Source organism: Lepidochelys kempii, chromosome 4 (assembly GCF_965140265.1).
Source record: "Lepidochelys kempii isolate rLepKem1 chromosome 4, rLepKem1.hap2, whole genome shotgun sequence".
Taxonomy (NCBI): Eukaryota; Metazoa; Chordata; order Testudines; family Cheloniidae; genus Lepidochelys; species Lepidochelys kempii.
The window spans coordinates 114,093,049-114,113,949 of NC_133259.1; the positions used below are offsets into that span (position 1 = coordinate 114,093,049).

The 20,901-nt window shown below is 42.6% G+C and overlaps 1 long non-coding RNA gene across 2 annotated transcripts in view; it reads right to left on the reverse strand.

Moving 5' to 3' along the window:
• Nucleotides 1–1,625: 1,625 nt before the first annotated feature.
• The window catches only part of LOC140910747 (uncharacterized), a 54,824-nt gene continuing 35,548 nt past the window's right edge, over nt 1,626–20,901 (reverse strand). For both annotated transcript variants that reach the window (XR_012158722.1, XR_012158723.1), the window contains exon 3: nt 1,626–5,155. This is a non-coding gene — a long non-coding RNA (uncharacterized lncRNA). The remainder of the gene's footprint in view (nt 5,156–20,901) is intronic.

The window sequence follows — 20,901 nt, forward strand, 5'->3', positions numbered from 1 at the left end:
CACAGATCATAAATCAAAGTACATCTTAATATTTATCTAGTAAAGACAATATCTATGTATACATAGATGCCTGTGTGACATTGTCTAATTAAAATATAACTGTGCAAACCATTGTTGCTACCACTGCTATATAACTGCAGCAAATCTTATACAAAATATAACTCATGGCCAGAAAGGGTTAAACAGCTTGCAGGCTGAATGACCCAAAGCCAACCTTTAAAGACATGCTAAAAATGTTAATTAGGGCCATTGCATGCTAAGTAGGCTAGAATTTTGAAATGCAAACCTATGTTAGAAGTTAGAGGTAATAGTAATTGTGTGTATCTTCGGTGCTATGCATGTAATCAGACAGTTCCTGTCTATCACTCTAACTATTGATTCAGAGATCAAAATGTAATATTATCATTGAGATGAATCTTCGGTAAAATAATGTCTCTTTGTCTATATGTCTCTGAAGTCTGTGATAGACTGCCTAATGGATAAATTGACCTATGTTAATGTGTGTAATTACTGGTGGTGTTTAAGTAAGTGGTTACATCATTGTTTACTAACCAGGACTGCATGGTCAACTGGATGCTAGAACACTGTATAAAAAGACCCTTGGGTCCCGATTCTGTCATCTCAGATCTGCTTAAGCTTCATCAGGGGAAGTTTGAGTCACAAGACTGAGGTCCCAGTTATACTGGTATGCCCTGAATAGTATATTTGGACATTGGACTATGACCCTTTATAATTCAGTTCATAGAACTCTTTGCAACTACAAAGCTCACCATCTCTGCTATGAATCTGAACCTCAATGGACTGAACTCATGTCTGTATGGATATTGATCTTTTAACCACACTCTTTCTCTATTTTTTAATAAATTTTAGTTTAGTTCATAAGAATTGGCTGTAGCATTTATCTGGGTAAGATCTGAAACATTCATTAACAGGGAGGTAATGTGTCCGATCCTTTGGGCTTGGTAGAACCTTTTCTTTTATATGATGAAATAAAATTTTCAGAAATCATCATATTTGACTTAAGTACCTGGATGGAGGCCTGAGGCTGGATCGCTTTTAGGGAACTGCATTGTTTGGACTTCTGAGTAACAAGTAAGGTAATAAAGAAGCTGTTTTATGCTGGCTTGGTAAATCTAAGTATTGGAATATTCACCAGCTTTCTGGGGATTGTCTGCCCCATTCTTTGCAGTTCACCCTAATTGAGTGACCATAGCTGGCCCCCACTGGGACACAGTTACCTCAGAGGGGAGCCAAGCTAACTCTATATATATAGGTTTCAGAGTAGCAGCCGTGTTAGTCTGTATTCGCAAAAAGAAAAGGAGTACTTGTGGCACCTTAGAGACTAACCAATTTATTTGAGCATAAGCTTTCATGAGTTACAGCTCACTTCATCAAAGTGAGCTGTAGCTCATGAAAGCTTATGCTCAAATAAATTGGTTAGTCTCTAAGGTGCCACAAGTACTCCTTTTCTATATGTATAATGGTGTAGGTATCGAGATAAGACAAGCCCCTTTTACTCAGAAGAGCAGACCTGCCCTCTGCCATGTCTGTCACCGGTGGACTGGCACACAGATAGATCTCCCTCTTCCCTATGTATAGTGTGTGAAATAAAGACTGACTATAAGTAAAGTTAAAAACAACAGGTAAGTGTGTTGAGGGAATAAGTACAATAAGGGGAAGGGGATGAGCATGAATAAAACAGTAGCTATAGGAACTAACATAAATAGGGAAACAGCAGCTTAAAACAGGAGCATGAAGCTCAGGCCCAAAATACAAAGTCACCCTGGCAATAACCATATAAAACCCCAACTAAGAGAACCCTAATTATCTCACTATCAGCACATCTGTGGCATCGAAGTCCAGGGTAATTGGAACCCACAAAGGAGGAGCACTGGAGAGTCCCTGAATGTCAACCAGGATGGAATAAGCGGACCGAGAACCCTCTGGTGATGACGTCCCCAGGAACAGGAGCAGGTAAGGTGGAATGTTGTCTTCTCTTTTCTCTTCACTTCAGGAAAGGTGGTATCCTTCAACGATGCACTGATGCTGCAAAGACCTGAACCATGCACGCACAGTCACTAGGATGGACTGCGCCACTTGTCTGTGAGTGCAGTCCTTTTATGCAGTTTGTGGTGGGAAAACATGGTATAGTCCCAGCAAAGGCGGGAAACAGTCTGAGGTAAAATGTTCTTGAGATCGCCCAGTGGCGGGGACAAACCAGTTTGATCCAGTTGTTACTAGGTCATGACGACAGGGCACAAAAGAGTCACAAATGGAGTTTACAAGATGACAGACCAGACTCCATCTTGGATTGCTGCCATATCCTTATAAACTAATTATTAGGCATAACATGCACATACATTTAATAAACTAACAACAATTTAACAATTTACACCCAACATATCCCCTCCTTGGGGCCTTTTTACTTAACTAATTATAAAAGGTCCCAATCAACCTCAAACCATGTAGAATGATAACAATACATATTAACATAACAATGCACAAAGGATTCACAAATAATATAACAGGCAAGCATCTACAAGGTATTTAAAACAGAGATATCAAAAGGAATTTGCTTAGACTTCTTTCTACCTTTTCTGAGCTTACACAGGTAAACATGTAATATAACCACATATATGATTAAAAGGGATTGTATTATAAAGAGCACCATGATTGGGTGGTGCATAACAATCCAGGAGGCATGAGCTTCACCTGCATTGGTGGTAAGATACCTTCCCACCAATATAATGGAATAGTTTCATCCTTCACCTTTTTAAGGACTCATTTATCAACTGAATGATGGACTGTGAGCAAGGTTTTGAGACCTTCTGTTTTTAAAGTAATAAAATATTGTTTGTGATGCAATAGTTTTTTTAATAGCTTCTAAGTTAGCTCCAATATGTATGGGCTCTATATAATTATATAACCGATATTCAAGTTGTATAACTTTGGACTCTAAATCACGCAGTGTTAGGTTAATATCACATCCTGTTAAACTGAACACTTGACACAAACAAGTATTTATAGTAAAGTTGTTTGCTATATGATAGAACTTATTTACTACAAACATTGGACACGGGCTTCTCAAGCAAATATGTTTGTCCACCTGGACTATGGCTGACTGATTTTCAAGGGAATGATGGTGTAACTCATAATTGCATGTCCCCAATAAAGAGTTTAGACACACATGCCTCTTCCCATATGCCCGAAGTACAAGTATACCCCAGTCCCTTTTGCTCCATACAAGCCCGTAGATTAACTGGTTTATACTCTTTTCCTTTAAAATGTACCCATTTACTATCCTCTATAGATACCATGAGGGATTTGTTGGCGAAGATTTCCAATGAAACTAGAGGACAGATGACTTCCTCAACAGCTAATTTTAAGGTAAGTACAAGGGCTATGATTGTTTCATTGTGGGGATAATATGTAAAGCTAACAAGTTTCCACGATTCATGATGTTTCTTTTCAAATTTATTGGAATTACTTCCAATTATTCTTTTTAATTCTAAGGGCACGTTTCCATTCAAACCATCTCTCATGATTGATTTTGCCACATTCAGTAACCATTGTTGTGCCTCTATGCAGGTCAGTGCCTCAGACAGATTTGATTGCAAAATACTCAGTGCTCCCAAGACTTGCAGGTGGTCTTGTTCTTGTATATCCAGCCAATAAGGGAGGATATTAACAATATCAAACTCGGTGGTCCCTAACTCCATCAACGCTTATGACAATGGCTCAGTTAATGTCAAAACGTCATGCCCTAGATCGCCTATTCTTTTGGCAAGAAAGTTCTGGTCGATGGTATTAATTACTCCAAGCCTGACTCCTACATCTCCAAGCACCTTGACTATTATATCCCTTTTCTTTCTTTGCTGTACAGAGGATGGTAAGATGCCTTGTAGCCACGCTTTACATCCCATCAATTAAGGTGTCACAAAGGGTGCACGTAGAAGGTGTAGTGGAATGATGGATATCTGTATTGGCATTATGATTTTCTTTAAAGCAAACTAAGGTTTAATCATTACAGTTCTTGAAACATCTCTTTTTATGACAAAAGGTCCCACATAACTAATTTTTGGTGGTGGCGCAATGGTTAATTTGAATGACGTTTCCAGTTCAAAGGGGCCCTTGAAAACCCATAGTCCAGAATGCAGAATACTGGAGTTGAAGATTTCCAATTCAGGTAACATTATGGTGTTTTTCTGAATTGTCCTATTTACAAAACTTGGATGAAACATAATTAGTTAAACAGAACATTGATCTGTACATAATTGGCAGGATAGAGTCATACTCTGATGTTCGTTGGTATGAGGAGGGGTTTTGGCCCTATACACAAATCTCTCCCAGAATGTGTATGGCAGGTCCCCACAAAGATATTTTTTAAACTGCTCTAGGGACCTCACTAGATGCACTTTATTAAAAGTCTCATCTCCCTCCATGGTAGATGTTTGGTGACATTCTGCAGACGTTTGGTGACAGTTAAATAGCACAATCCCTTTGATTTATATGCAGATAACGTGGCCCATTCTCTTTCCTCATCTCTGATCTCCCTTCCAAATTGCATCCCTTTTCTTAGCCCTATTTCCTCTATTTTTCTAGGTCTTGCTGCCCTTAAGGGTATGGTAGTAGGAGGGGAATTTGTTGTTGTTTTCATAGTAGGTGATGGAGATGCTTCCTTCCATGGTTTTTCCTGATTTTGAAGTTTTGCTTTATTGTAGTTGGTCTGACATATCCAATCTTCATTTTCAGGGATAACCCAATGCGCAGGGGTGAGAGGGATTTGAGTTGCTGGCAGATTTCATTTTCCCTTTCGTCCAAATCCAAAAGTGCGTACCTAGACTGATCTGTTAGGTGGTGGTTCTGTTCTAATGTCCTCAGGGAAGGGCTTCATAGGAGCATTAGGTGGTACCATTCCCATCATTTGGATTCTAGTTCCTTGATTCCTCTGATGTATAAGTCTTCTCTTTTGAATCTTCCTCTTGGTCATACTCTAAGATAGGGATTTTCCACTTGTAGAGTAGACTTTCATTTACTTTACAAAACCAATGTTCATTCTCTTGAACAACTAAACTTTGACAAGTCCATAGGCATAACCATGCCATAACTATATACATTAGACATTTTTCAGAAATGTTCATGTTTCTTCCAGCACCTATAAAAGAGAACATGAAAATGTTAAATAACCTATGGTGGCTTATAATCACTTTTCCTTGTTCTTTCCTTCTCAGAATTATCAGGACAGATATTCCCTTTCCATGCTTTAAGTTGTGTACTATGGAACCACTTAGTGACTCGTTTCTTTCCAGATCTTAACTCTAATTGGTAGGTGGTGGGACTCACTTTGTTGACAATGGTGACAGGACCAAACCATCTGGGGCTGAGTGGATGGTTCTTCTCTGAGTAATATCTGAACAAAACTTGGTCACCTACGTGCCATTCAATAAACTGGAGGTTATTATTGTTTTAGGAGCAGCCGTGATCTGTATGCTATGTATAACCTGTATGCTCAAAAGGTCTGTTACACTTTTCTTCCACACCCCTCCGTCTCCTCTCCCTCTTTGAATACCAGTGAAGTGGTTTTTCCCCTCCCCCTCTCTCCTGGATTGCTTGTGGGATGAATGGGGGTTCCAAAGAGGATGGATCTAGACTGTTCTCAGTGGTAGCAGATGACAGAACAAGGAGTAATGGTCTCATGTTGCAGTGGGGGAGGTTTAGGTTGGATATTAGGAAGAACTTTTTCACTAGGAGAGTGGTGAAACACTGGAATGCGTTACCTAGGGAGGTGGTGGAATCTCACTCACAAGCTTGTACCTCCCGTGAAGGCCCTTTGCCCGGACCGCCTGGCCAGTGGTTCGCCACATTGCATTCCATCATGCCTCGGGAAGACTTACCTTCATCACACCATCTATTGCTGCACTGTGGGACACTTACCTTGAAGGATCCTGACATCTCCAGTGCTGTGCCTGACCTGGGAGCGTGAGTATGTGAGCGTGACCCCCCATGTCCACTTCTTTTGAGCTTAGCTATCACCATAATAAATGTGCTGCTTTCTGCCAAACTCTGGTGGGTCATTAGTCCTCCCTAAGCTTACTAGCTGGCCCAATTTTGGGTAACAATTATTTAATCTTTGGTCCATCTTTTTACAGTTGGTCTTCAGGGTGATAGCTACCATTTTTTGCACATCAGAGAGTACCTTCAGTAAAGATTTTATATACTGGTCAGTTACTACTTTCGGTTGATATTCATCAGGGGGCACCCCTCCTGGCACCCATCATTGCTCCGGTGTTACCACAGGCCTTCCGAAGAGCACCTCATGAGGTGTAAAACCATGGGATCCTATTGTGGATCTTATTGTCATGAGGATCAATGGGAGATGTCTATCCCAGTTTTTGCCTGAGGCGTCTATAACTTTTCGGAGTGCAGTTTGACCTTTCCATGAGGCCTGAAGCTTGGAGGTCACCCACTACGTGATATCTTTGTCTCACCCCAGGGCTATACAGAGTTGTTTCGTCACTTCTCCAGTGAAATGGAGGCCTTGGTCCAAATCAATGACTGTTGGTAAGCCAAATCGACTAAATGCATTTTCTAGCAGTAGTTTAATGGTAGTTTGGGCAGTACAGTTGCGTGATGGATAGGCCTCGATCCATTTGGAAAAGGGATCGATACATACTAGACAGTACTGGTTTCCTCTGTTCATACGAAGTAGGGGACTGATGTAATCAACTCATACCCTTAGCTGTGGACCATCCACTGGCTGATGGAGAAGAGGTCCCTTTACAATTTTAGTGTCTGGATTATTCTGAGCACATCTTAGACAATTGTTAATAAGGTGCTCAGTGTCCCTTACAATTTCTGGACATCAGGCCACAGTAGCCAACTTCTTCAGTGTCTTTTATACCCCAAAATGACTTTGGTTATGTTCTAATTGTATTAATTCCTGACTAAGCACATTCAGAATTACAAGCAGTGGAATGTTCTCTTTCTCTGATTCCTGATCTTTACCTTTGTTCTTTGTTGCCATGATTAAGCCAGATGGATGCTGCTGAATGTTATATGATTTAGACTTTCCATTCTTTAAAAGCTGTTTAATTTCTGGGTCTCGTAACTGCAACTGTATAATCTCCTGATGGTCAGAGGGGTCTGTTGTTGTTGTTAAGACATCAATAGTTGCCTTTACTTTGTCTCATCTGGACTCTGGTCCCAAGCTTGCAGCTTGCTTTGCTAGTTGGCCTACCTTGCTGTTTAGGAGGGTGATTTCTGCCTGGTTTTTACGGTGAGCCTTGACTTTGACCAAAAATGTGTCACCCCCCGGATTCCGCTAGCTGCCACGCATATTGAAGGTATCCTGCGTAAGTCACTGGCTGGTTGTCTGTAGTTTTCATATCTCTTGTTTTCCACACTGTCATCCAGTCCAGTAGTACTGTCATTGCCCAATTAGAATCAGTACAGATGGTAATGTTCGTTGAAGCTTTGGCGTTCTCCAAGGCTACAATAATTGCTACTATCTCAACAGCCTGGGCTGAGTTATGCCTAATGGTTCCTTGGAACACCTTGTCTGTAGCAACATGTAAGGCTGCAAATCCTGTGGCTGCTTTTCCGTTAATGTACATGCTACTACAATCTACAACCCATGTGTCTCGATTACATGCTTTAGCTTCTTCATACATTGATTCCAATTTAAAGGGAAATACAATTTCAGGAGTCTTGATTTCCGGAAGTGGACATTCATGATTTGTCTGGGACTCTGTTGGAGCACAACGTGCAAATAGTGCCAGGCTAGGGTGTGTGACTTTCTCCACCTGTATCTCCTTGTTGATCAAGGCCAATGTCCAATTAGCTAAACGAGGGTGACTCTCTCTCTGAGTTGGCTCTTCCAGTCAGTACGTACTTTACAGAAGTATGTGTGGTCTTCAGTACTATGGGAGCCATACCTACTATGTACTCCCAATGCGCCAGTGCCCATATGAGAGCTAGTAGTTCTCACTCACATTCTGTGAATTTTTGTTCTACTGCTGATTGAAACCTATAGCCTATGGCTCTAAGGTACTAAGAAGTTCCATTGTGTTGTAACAAGATAGCACTAATTGCCATGCTGGTAGTGGCTAACTGGAGGTGGAAGGGCTTGTCTACCTGTGAGAACGCCAATGCAGGTGCTTCCATTAAAGCTTTCTTGAGTTGCTGGACCACTTTTTGTTCTGTTTCTCCCCACTTCCACAGTTGGCCTTTTCTGAGTAGTTGGTATAGTGGCCTTGCTTTTTCACTATAGACTTCAATAAAGTCTCTAGAGAAACTGACCAGGCCCAAGAAAGATCTGAGGGTACTCACGTCTGTTGGAGCAGGCAGTTTGGATATCAGTTCTATTCGGTTAGTAGCTGGCTTTCTTCCAGCAGGACCCAGTTGTACTCCTAGATAGACGACTTGTTGTTGTACTAGTTGCGCTTTAGTTGGGTTCACCATGAATCCAGCTTTCTTCAGAATTCCCAAAAATTCATCCAAACCTTTGATATTGTCTTGCTTGGTCTTTGTAGCTATCAGTATGTCATCCACATAGCTAATGATGTTATCTCGGTAAGAGGCAGTTTTCCACAATGCTGCAACAATTCAATGACATAGGCTTGGGGCATTGTGATACTCTTGGGGAACCCTTGTAAATGTAACCTGCTATTCGTTGAAAGTGAATGCAAACTTATAGTAACAGGAGGGATGCAGTGGCATAGAAAAGAAAGTGTTGGAAATGTCCAGAACACTATACCAGCATGCACCCTCAGTAATTAAGTTCATTACTTCTGGGACCTTGGCAACAACAGGAGCTAATCTGGGTGTCACTTTATTTAGTCCTCTGTAGTCCACAGTTAATCTCCAGGAGCTTCCATCTGCTTTTTTAACTGGCCAGATATGAGAATTACAGACACTCTGGCAAGGTGTTAGTACTTCCTGGTGTAGTAAGACCTCTATGGTAGATCAAATTCCTTCTTTTGCTTCTGCAGAATACTGATACTGACACAATGGTTTCGGGTCAGGACCTTCCAATTTGCAGCTTGAACTTTACCACAACTCAGTTTACTGGGAGCAAACACTTCCCTGTGTTTGTTGGTAACACGTTGGATCTCTTCTTCCCATACAGGGAGTTGCAGTTTTTCTGGAGCCTTGACAGCACAGATGAGGTGGGCGGCATAGATTATGCTGCCTGATTCTCCTTGTTCTGCTTGGATTAGCATTCTATTGGGTAAATCGATGGCTTTATTTAATCGTTGTAATAGATTTATTCCTAGGGTGCTGGTGCTATCCAGCTTCTGTAGTCCAAAAGATGCCTGCGTAGATAACGACCCAATATGACAAGTGATAGCATATGTAAAAGGAATAACACTTTCTTTTCCATTATAGGATACCAGAGATTTTAGTTCTTTTACTGGTAAATCTTTGGCTGTAGGACTTCCCTTCGCACATAATAGACTAGTAGAGGTCCCTGTATCCACTAGCATTGGCTGTTCAAATTTTCTGAAGCTTCCCATTATTTTGATTTTTACTGTAGGCCTGCCCCACTCATCATTGACTATAGAGGCTACCACTCCAGGGGCTTGGGAAGTTCGGCCTCCTCAGTATGTATCATTAGAGGAGACAAATTCTACTGGAGTGTTGGAATTTTGTTCTCCAGCTCTTTGTCCAGATTCATATTTGGCTAGCTTCAAAAACATGTCTTCTGCTGACAGTTTTTGCTTGTTTAGTTTGTCCCATGGCTCATATTGAGACAGTCTCTTCAACATAATCTTTTTAAAAGTTCTCATTTCATCACCAGTCCCTCTGAACATAAAGTTCTTGTACTCCAGAGTTTTAGTGGTGGTGTTTTGTCCTGTGTTGTTTCCTTTGCTATCTGTTGACTCCTTAAAAAGAAAAGGAGTACTTGTGGCACCTGAGAGACTAACAAATTTATTAGAGCATAAGCTTTCGTGAGCTACAGCTCACTTGACTCCTTGTTACTATAGGCATCTATCTTCCTTTTTGTTGATGTTCCTATACGGGCCGATTGTTGGAGCTTAAAAATCTCCTTTGCTCTTGCCCCTAATAAAGGCAGTTGAGTATTGCATATGTCTGTTGGACACATTGCTAACCGTGTGCTAGGAGATAAACCTTGTATATACAATTCTCTCAATTCTGGTATGTCATAGGTATTTACCCCATTTTGGTTTACCCCTAATCCTGCCAGCCAGAACAAGTTTTTTTTTCTCATAAAGTACTTCTCTGGCCTCTCATCTACACTCTGTTTCTCCGAGTATACTTTGACCGTTGTATTATCATGTGGATAAATGAATCTAAATACAAATGCATAACACATATTGTTCATTTGCCTCAATTAACATGTTGTAAGGAAGAGCTGCAAAGTCAGCACTGGACATATACTCCCTCAGTACACAAATCACAATCTTGCATTCAATTCGGTGTTACAGATAACTTAGCTACCCAATTAAGCACAGTATCCCGATTACATGGGCCCATATGCTTTCCCATGGCTCTAGCTTGCTCTGGTGTTAGAGTTTTACTCTCGTCTTTCACCAAGCTAGGTTGCCCCGTGTTTTCGAACTGGGTAACCATGGTCTCCACAGGATGGTTGCTGCTGTTTCCCACACCAGTCCATAGTTAAGGCAGCTAGAGGATTAGTGTCTACTGCCTTCATTAGTTCTTGTGTCAATTGCAGCTGGTCTTGTGATTGCTTAATGTGGCACTGACATTCCACATGGGAGGCAGGCTTTTCCTGGTTATCAGCAGCCTCCTTGATTAACTGCCTAACTGCTGCTTGTGACTCCAGCAGTTCTTGCATTTTGATCTCTGCTGTTCTCTCAGCAGCTGTAGCCTTAACGCTAAGGTCTCTCAGCTGCTGTACTAACTGAGCCACCTGAAGTGTCAGGGTGGGCACAGTGGCTTTTGCTGCTTGTAGCTCAGCGGCTTGTTGTTTGGCCGTCTGAAATTGCTGCTTGCTCTTTTCAGTTTTCTGGTCTGCATGCTGTTTCAGCAGTACCACTTGGGAGTTGAGCTCTGGCCGACCATGGCCAGACTATAGATTAGAGCTCATTTCTACTCCCTTTTACTGAGCTTGGGCTTGCTGGTGTTATAGCGAGCCCATAAGATGGAGAATTTGTCCAAGGAATCATCTCCTGCTAATGATTCCTACTGCCAAGGATTTCCTCCCTTCCAAAAGAATCAGTCACATGGTCCAAAGAGTTATTAGACCGGGGAGTCCACCCTTGAAGACTAAAGATGCGGTCCATTGTGCTGTTAAGAAGTCGCTTACCCAACCCCAGGATAAAAAGGACCACTCAGAAAGAAAGGAGGGCTCCAGTAAGAAAACCACGCCTTTATACATGGCAGCTGGGCCCAGGTTAGGCTATCCTTATGCCAAAGAAACGAGTGGCCATCCTTTTGGGACCCAGACCACTCCATACCTATCCCCTAGAGGGGAAAAAGGCACTAACGGCACTGGACAGAGCAACCAGTAACTGCTACCTACTACCAGTGGGGGGACCCCAAGCGTCCCCAGGACCCCTTGTCCACAGTAGCAGAATTTCAATGGGGCTGGGATAAAATCCCACCCTTGCCAAAGGCGGAAGGGAGGGGAGAAGAGCCAACTGGTTCACTTGCCCTTCAGCTATTACAATACTATCCCAGCATGAACTCCCTCCGAGTCTCACGGACAAACACTGCTGCTGTTCACAAACCAAACAAAACAAGCCTAAGAGGACCCTAAGGAGACAGCTAATCCAGTCCACAGAGAGTCCTTCCATGGTCACAAGGAATGTTACCTCAAAGGGGAGCCAAGGTAACTCTATATGTATAATGGTGTAGGTATCAAGAGATAAGACAAGCCCCTTTTACTCAGAAGAGCAGACCCGCCCTCTGCCGTATCTGTCACCGGTGGACTGGCACACAGATCTCCCTCCCTCTTCCCTATGTGTAGTGTGTGAAATAAAGACTGACTATAAGTAAAATTAAAAATAGGTAATTGTATTGAGGGAGTAAGTACAATAAGGGGAAGGGGATGAGCATGAAGAAAACAGTAGCTATAGAAACTAACATGAACAGGGAAACAGCAGCTTAAAACAGGAGCATGAAGCTCAGGCCCAAAATACAAAGTCACCCTGGCAATAACCATATAAAACCCTGACTAAGAGAACCCTAATTATCTCACTATTAGCACATCTGTGGCGGCAGTGAAGTCCAGGACCTGCATTCTTTGGGTATGTTACAGGGTCCCCGCAGGCTCTCCCCGTTGAGCCTGCGCCTTGTGTTTAGGCTGGTATAATAGTCTTCCACTCCTTCTTTTGTGGGATCACCCAAGTGTCTTTGTTTACAGTATTCATGCAGTTCCCAGATCCCCCAACAGCTAGTGCCCCACAGACCCTCCCCAGGGTCTCCTGGCTTTTGAGGTTTCCTTCTTTGGTAAGGAGACAGCGATACCACCCTCCTGTCTCCTCCCAGGCTAGCCTCCCCACTGCGGTTTGCCCAGGGCTTTTATAGCCCTCTCATGCCTCAGCCCAGCTGTCAGCAACTAGCTCAGCATGTTCCTCGGAGCCAGCCCTCATTAGGGCTTGCCACTGGGCTCCCTGCTGAATACCTGTGTCTCAACCCCTGGCCTCCTGGACAGATAGCAGGCTGCAGCCAGCATTTTGGCAGGGCCTTAAAGGGGTTTACCCCTGCCCTGCCACAGGGTAATTGGAACCCGCAAAGGAGGAGCACTGGAGAGTCCCTCAATGTCAACCGGGATGGAAGAAGCGGACTGAGAACCTGTAGCCAGACAGCCAGCCCCCCCCCCCCCCCCCCGCCCACCTCTCAGACCAGCATTGCTGGAAACACAGGAGGAAGCCGGAACAGGGCACTTAACATATATTCCAGCACAGCCTTTGAAGCTGTGAAAAGCACAGGTGTGCTGCTACAATGTGCCTCTGGGAACATATACAACGATTAAGCTCACAGCAGGCAGAGGCCCTGTGACAGACATGGCTCTTAGCCCCTACTAAATAGCGTGATGCACACACACCAACATCCTAGGTGGGAAAATATTTACCCTGATAAAAGAAATGTCCAGTAGTCGAAACTTATTGTTTCTCTCCCTTGCAAATGTAAACTACTCTTGCGAAAGCTGGTGTCACCCAGACAGACCAGCCTCAATTTGGCATAAGAAAGGAGAAAGAGAATAAAGGAGTACAGAGGTATAAGTAGGGGACCTACAGCACCATGATTTTTGAGTGCTTTTCACTATCTATCTGCTGGTCAGATAAGTGACAGCCTCCCAAGGCTTGTGCAGCTAAGAGGGTCCCTACGCCTTGTCCCTTATTTGTCTTTCCGCGGAATTGAGTGACCGATCCTGGCTTGGCACCGCTGGAATCGAGAGATGCAAGGAGGGTAAGAAGCACCCACACCTGATCTCCTATCTTTAGTGTACACATATTTTGAAATAGAGCTCTATACTTTGTTTTCTTTCTTTGGGATTGTGGCTTTGTTTGTGTGTGTAATATCTCTACATTTAAATAAGTAGGCACTAGAAATTTTGTAACCATGTGATTAGAATCTAGCTTAATAAATTTTGGTAACCATTTGTGCATAAGCCTGACTTGTTTTCTCTGGTTTACTGTAAAGCAACCAACACAATTAAAGAACCTCAGCCGTTTTGGCTCTAAAGCCTGGCCATTAGGTGAGAGTACTAAGAGCCTAGCGTTGAGTTGTGCCGCCTCCACGGGGCAAACTCTTGGGGCACCTGTCAGTCAATCCTGGCTGCCCGCTGCGAAGGAGCTCTGAGCTCTAGCAGTTAAAGTCACGGGTGTGGAGAGGCTCTTAGTGCTGCCATTGGGGCACCTGTCAGTCAGTATTGACTGCCCGCTGCGAAGGAGCTCTGAGCTCTAGCAGTTAAAGTCACGGGTGGTTAGGACCTTGGGGCATCCGTCAGCCTAGCCCGGGCTGCCCGCCGCGAAGGGACAGTGTGTCCTAGCGGTTAAAGTCACGGATGGTATAAACGGGCATAGCTGGCACCTCACCAAACATCCTTGGCCGTCGGCTAACAGAACCCTCTGGTGATGTCGTCCCGAGGAGAAGGTAAGGTGAAATGTCACCTTCTCTTTTCACTTCAGAAAAGGTGGTATCTTTCAACGATGCACTGATGCTGTGAAGACCTGAACCGTGCACACAGTCACAGCCACTTGTCTGTGAGTGCAGTCCTTTTATGCAATTTGTGGTGGGAAAACATGGTATAGTTCCAGCAAAGGAAGGAAACAGTCTGAGGTTAAATGTTCTTGAGATTGCCCAGTGGTGGGGAAAAACCAGTTTGATCCAGTTGTTACCAGATCAGGATGACAGGGCACAAAAGAGTCACAAATGGAGTTTACAAGATGACAGACCAGACGCCATCTTGGATTGCTGCCATATCCTTATAAACTAATTATTAGGCATAACATACACGTACATTTAACAAACTATTAACAGTTTAACAATTTTCACCCAACAACTCCAGTCACAGCCTGTATTATTAAAATCAGTAGAATTTGTGCAACTGCACTGAGTATGTGCAGCAATTAGTTCTGATACATGGAATAACATGGATACACTGTAATAACAAAAAGAAAAGGAGTACTTGTGACACCTTAGAGACATGCTCAAATAAATTGGTTAGTCTCTAAGGTGCCACAAGTACTCCTTTTCTTTTTGTGAATACAGACTAAACACGGCTGCTACTCTGAAACCTGTAATAACAAAGGCTGTAAGCATAAACATCTACTATCATCACTGATGATTTCTGGATTCTTCAACTGCTGTGAACAAGATATTAAAAATAATCTGGCTAAAAGCCATTAGGACGGCCTTTGGAATTACTATGTCTCCAAGAAAATGACACACATGTAAAAGAGGAAAAAAGAAGAATCAAATCTCAGGAAGATAGGAAGACAAAAGCTCACTCATGCATTAACTAACATCTTTTGTTTAGAACTGAATCTCTCTGCTTCCTACAGCCCCAGAAGGTCCTGAGGTCATTGACGGCTGGGTTCCTGCTCCATATTCCAGATTTTCTTACAAAAATATATTTGATTTTTTTTTTAATTGTGTGCCCTTCAAAATTAATGTCACACATATACCTCAGTCTTTCCAAGGATGCTGCCCCATCTGGGTTCCTACTACAGCTGTAGAAATTTTTCCAGCACTCCTAATTCTTTTGATTCATTTGTCACCAGTGCAAGAGGATGAGGAGGAAAGTAGGCTACATGTCAGCATGAGAGATGGCAAAACGAGAGTGGGGAAAGACATTCTTCTAGGGCCCAATCCAACTCCCAAAGTCAACTGAAAGACTCAGCGTTAGTTTCAAGAGCAGGTGGAATAGTCCCTTAAGGAAAAAAAAAACATTCTTATGCTGAACACTGTTCCTGCTTTCAAAGAGTATGTCTAGATTGCATCTGGGAGCGAACAAGACCTGTGCTCAAGGGGCTTGCACTAGCGCACTAAAAATATCTGTGTAGACATTGCAGCTTAGGATCTGAAGTCTGGACAGAAGGGTGGGGGCTTCAGAGCCCAAGCTCCAGCCCAAGTCACAAGGTCAAAGCACCATCCACACAGCTATTTTTAGCACGCTAGTGCAAGCTCCTCTAATCTATGGACCCATGCTGGAGGTGGCGGCCAGGTCGGCGGGCAGTGATCGATCCAGCGGGGCTTGATTTATCACGTCTAGACTAGATGCGATAAATCAACCCCCGAGCGCTCTCCCGTCTACTCCTGTACTCCACCGCCGCGAGAGGCACAGGCAGAGTCAACGGGGAAGCAGCAGTGGTTGACTCACTGCAGTGAAGACACAATGGTGAGTAGGTCTAAGTACGTCAAATAACGTAGCTGAAGTTGCGTGACTTACATAGATTCCCCCCCTCAGTGTAGACCAGGCCTCAGTCATCTGATGCCCCACAGCATCCAGAGAAGAAAGGCCAGCAGAGTGATGGGTGACAGAATCTGTCTGTCTACAAAAAGAAAAGGAGTACTTGTGGCACCTTAGAGACTAACAAATTTATTTGAGCATAAGCTTTCGTGAGCTACAGCTCACTTCATTGGATGCATCCGATAAGTGGAATCACTTTGCTGGAAATGTGCCTTTCTCTGCCAAAATCTTCCAGTGGCCAGTAACTGTCCTGAGAGCCTGAGTGGGCCTGCACTAGAGAGGGACTCCACATTCAGGTAGTTCTGGTAGGTATGGTACATATCAAGACTGCAAGAAATCTGATTTTGGACTGTGAGGTAGAGTGATGATCTGAATTGGTAATGTGTGGGCCCTGCCACTTCCGTCCCTTGAGGGGGACAAAAAGTTCTAAAAAGGAATCCTGGGCGTTGATGTCCATATCTGAGAGCAAATCATGCCCATTTGCTGATCAAAACTTATGTCATTGTCCTGCATGAAGGAGCTTGGTACGTCAGTTGACCAGGCTTAGAATGACTTCCAATTCTGCCTATTGGAAATGTATTTAACCAGTAAAAGCTCATTGTTTCCACAAAGTAACACTGAATAACATTTTTAAAGGCTTCCTACTTATAGTGTACTGTGTTAATTTGGGACTGATGAAATTAATGATTTATCATAGAGATGTTTCAATTTTGTATTGAGACACTCTAGATGATGGAGCTACTGCAAGCCTGTTTCTGGAATGTCTGTGCTGAATGTACTGTTTGTCATATGGTTTCATGTTGTTTTTGAGGTCAGCAGGTCTATGTGCAATTCCTAGGATTGTAATAACATTCATTAACATTTTTGAAGGGCACTCAGTATTTTAACACACAAACGTAGAAGTTGGAGACTTTCATTCAACTTATTCCTAAATGGGTTCCAGAATATTTTCTTTAGACTCATCACAATTATTAGAATAAAATCCTGTCACTTATACAGTTTTCATATAGGAGACTATTTGAACAACACAGTATATTTTCTAACAAAAATAAGGCGTGGTACAGGAACTTACTCCAACTGCCCTAAATAATTGAATCATAGGACCGGAAGGGACCTCAAGAGACCATCTAGTCCAGTCCCTTGCACTCATGAAAGTTCTAAGTATTCATAGATACTAAAGTCAGAAGGGACCATTATGATCATCTAGTCCGACCTCCTGCACAATGCAGGCCACAGAATCTCACCCACCCACTCCTGCGAAAAACCTCACCTATGTCTGAGCTATTGAAGTCCTCAAATCGTGGTTAAAAGACTTCAAGGAGCAGAGAATCCTCCAGCAAGTGACCTGTGCCCCATGCTACAGACGAAAGCGAAAAACCTCCAGGGCCTCTTCCAATCTGCCCTGGAGGAAAATTCCTTCCTGACCCCAAATATGGCGATCAGCTAAACCCTGAGCATATGGGCAAGATTCACCAGTCAGATACTAAAGAAAATTCTTTCCTGGGTAACTCAGATCCCACCCCATCTAACATCCCATCACAGGCCATTAGGCCTATTTACCATGAATATTTAAAGATCAATTAATTACCAAAATCATGTTATCCCATCATACCATCTCCTGCATAAACTTATCGAGTTTAATCTTAAAGCCAGATAGATCTTTTGCCCCCACTGCTTCCCTTGGAAGGCTATTCCAAAACTTCACTCCTCTGATTGTTAGAAACCTTTGTCTAATTTCAAGTCTAAACTTCCTGGTGGCCAGTTTATATCCATTTGTTTTTGTGTCCACATTGGTACTGAGCTTAAATAATTCCTCTCTGGCATTTATCCCTCTGATATATTTATAGAGGGCAATCATATATCCCCTCAACCTTCTTTTAGTTAGGCTAAACAAGCCAAGCTCCTTGAGTCTCCTTTCATAAGACAAGTTTTCCATTCCTCGGATCATCCTAGTAGCCCTTCTCTGTACCTGTTCCAGTTTGAATTCATCCTTCTTAAACATGGGAGACCAGAACTGCACACAGTATTCCAGGTGAAGTCTCACCAGTGCCTTGTATAATGCTACTAAAACCTCCTTATCCCTACTGGAAATACCTCTCCTGATGCATCCCAAGACCGCATTAGCTTTTTTCACAGCCATATCACATTGGCGGCTCATAGTCATCCTATGATCAACCAATACTCCAAGGTCCTTCTCCTCCTCCGTTACTTCTAATTGATGCGTCCCCAGCTTATAACTGAAATTGTTGTTATTAATCCCTAAATGCATAACCTTACACTTCTCACTATTAAATTTCATCCTATTACTATTACTCCAGTTTACAAGGTCATCCAGATCCTCCTGTATGATATCCCAGTCCTTCTCTAAATTGGCAATACCTCCCAGCTTTGTATCATCCGCAAACTTTATTAGCGCATTCCCACTTTTTGTGCCAAGGTCAATAATAAAAAGATTAAATAAGATTGGTCCCAAAACCAATCCTTGAGGAACTCCACTGGTAACCTCCCTCCAGCCTGACAGTTCACCTTTCAATAGGACCTGTTGTAGTCTCCCCTTTAACCAATTCCTTATCCACCTTTCAATGTTCATATTGATTCCCATCTTTTCCAATTTAACTAATAATTCCCCATGTGGCACGGTATCAAATGCCTTACTGAAATCTAGGTAAATTAGATCTACTGCATTTCCTTTGTCTACAAAAATCTGTTACTTTCTCAGAGAAGGAGATCAGGTTGGTTTGGCACAATCTACCTTTTGTAAAACCATGTTGTATTTTGTCCCATTTACCATTGACCTCAATGTTCTTAACTACTTTCTCCTTCAAAATTTTTTCCAAGACCTTGCATACTACAGTTGTCAAACTAACATGCCTGTAGTTACCCGGATCACTCTTTTCCCCCCTTTCTTAAAAATAGGAACTATGTTAGCTATTCTCCAATCATACGGTACAACTCCTGAGTTTCAAGATTCATTAAAAATTCTTGATAATGGGCTTGCAATTTCATGTGCCAATTCCTTTAATACTCTTGGATGAAGATTATCTGGGCCCCCCGATTTAGTCCCATTAAGCTGTTTGAGTTTCGCTTCTACCTCACATATGGTAATATCTACCTCCATATCCTCATTCCCATTTGTCATGCTACCATTATCCCTAAGATCCTCTTTAGCCTTATTAAAGACTGAGGCAAAGTATTTGTTTAGATATTAGGCCATGCCTAGATTATTCTTAACCTCCACTCCATCCTCAGTGTTTAGCGGTCCCACTTCTTCTTTCTTTGTTTTCTTCTTATTTATATGGCTATAGATCCTTTTACTATTGGTTTTAATTCCCTTTGCAAGGTCCAACTCTACTTGACTTTTGGCCTGTCTCACTTTATCCCTACTTGTTCTGACCTCAATAAGGGAGCTTTCCTTGCTGATCCCTCCCATCTTCCACTCCCTGTATGCTTTCTGCTTTTTCTTAATCACCTCTCTGAGATGCTTGCTCATCCAGATTGGTCTACAACTCCTGCCTATGAATTTTTTTCCCCTTTCTTGGGATGCAGGCTTCCGATAGCTTCTGCAGCTTTGATTTAAAGTAATCCCAGGCCTCCTCTGCCTTTAGATCCATAAGTTCTTTAGTCCAATCCACTTCCCTAACTAATTTCCTTAATTTTTGAAAGTCAGCCCTTTTGAAATCAAAAACCCTAGTTTGCAGATTTATTTTTGTTAATCCTTCTGTTCAGTTTGAACTGAATTAGCTCATGATCACTTGAACCAAGATTATCCCCTACAACCATTTCTTCTATGAGGTCCTCACTATTCTCCAAAACCAAATCTAAAATGACATCCCCTCTAGTCGGTTCAGCAGCTACTTGATGAATGAATCCATCAGTTATCGCATCTAGGAAAATCTGAGCCCTATTATTATTACTAGCACTCGTCCTCCAGTCTATATCTGGGAAATTAAAGTCTCCCATGATCACGCAGTTTCCATTAGTATTTACATTATTAAAAACATTAAAAAGGGCTCTAACCATATCCAAAATAGATCCTGGCACTCTATAGCACACCCCAAGCACTATCCCAGGGGGAGGCTCTAATAGTTTTCTTCCCCAATGTAATTTTTGCCCAGACGGACTCTGTCTTATCCATCCCATCACTTCTTATTTCTTTACATTCTACCTCATCATTGATATACAGTGCTACTCCACCATCTTTACCTTAATTTCCATCTCTCCTAAACAGCACATACCCTTCAATACCCGTAGTCCAGTCATGACGACTATTCCACCATGTGTCTGTTATCCCTATAATATCTGGTTTCACTTCCTGCACCAGTAGCTCTAGTTCCTCCATTTTGTTACCTAGGCTCCTCGCATTGGTGTACAAACATCTTAATTTTTGCTCTTTGGCCTCGCTCGCATTCTGTACCCTATTAGGCACAGACATTCTACAGCCAGTATAACCTATTAGACTGGTATCCACACTGCCCTTCCTCCTTATATACATTCTTACTTTGTTTTCTTCCCTCTCAATGCTAAAATCCGGCATGGAGGTTACCTGGACATCTCCCAACCATCTCCCCCAAATTCCTAGTTTAAAGCTCTCTTAATCAGTTGTGCCAGCCTCCATCCTAGAAGTCTATTTCCTTCCCTACTCAGATGAAGTCCATCCCAAGAGAACTGTCCTCTGTCCATACATCCCCAAGTCCTCCTTATAGCACCACTGCCTAAGCCATCTGTTGATAGTCATAATCTTGTCACACCTTTGTTGCCCTTCTCTAGGAACAGGCAGAATCCCACTAAAGATCACCTGAGCCTCGATTTCCTTAAGCGTCTTCCCCAGCCTAGCATAGTCTCCCTTAATACTTTCCAGCCAGAATCTAGCCGTATCATTTGTTCCCACATGAAGGGATTCTTTCCTGCTCCCTTTAGGATCCTTTTCAACCTCAGGTCTACATCCTGTATCTTAGCACCTGGAAGATAGCACACCCTTCTATTCTCTGGATCAGCTC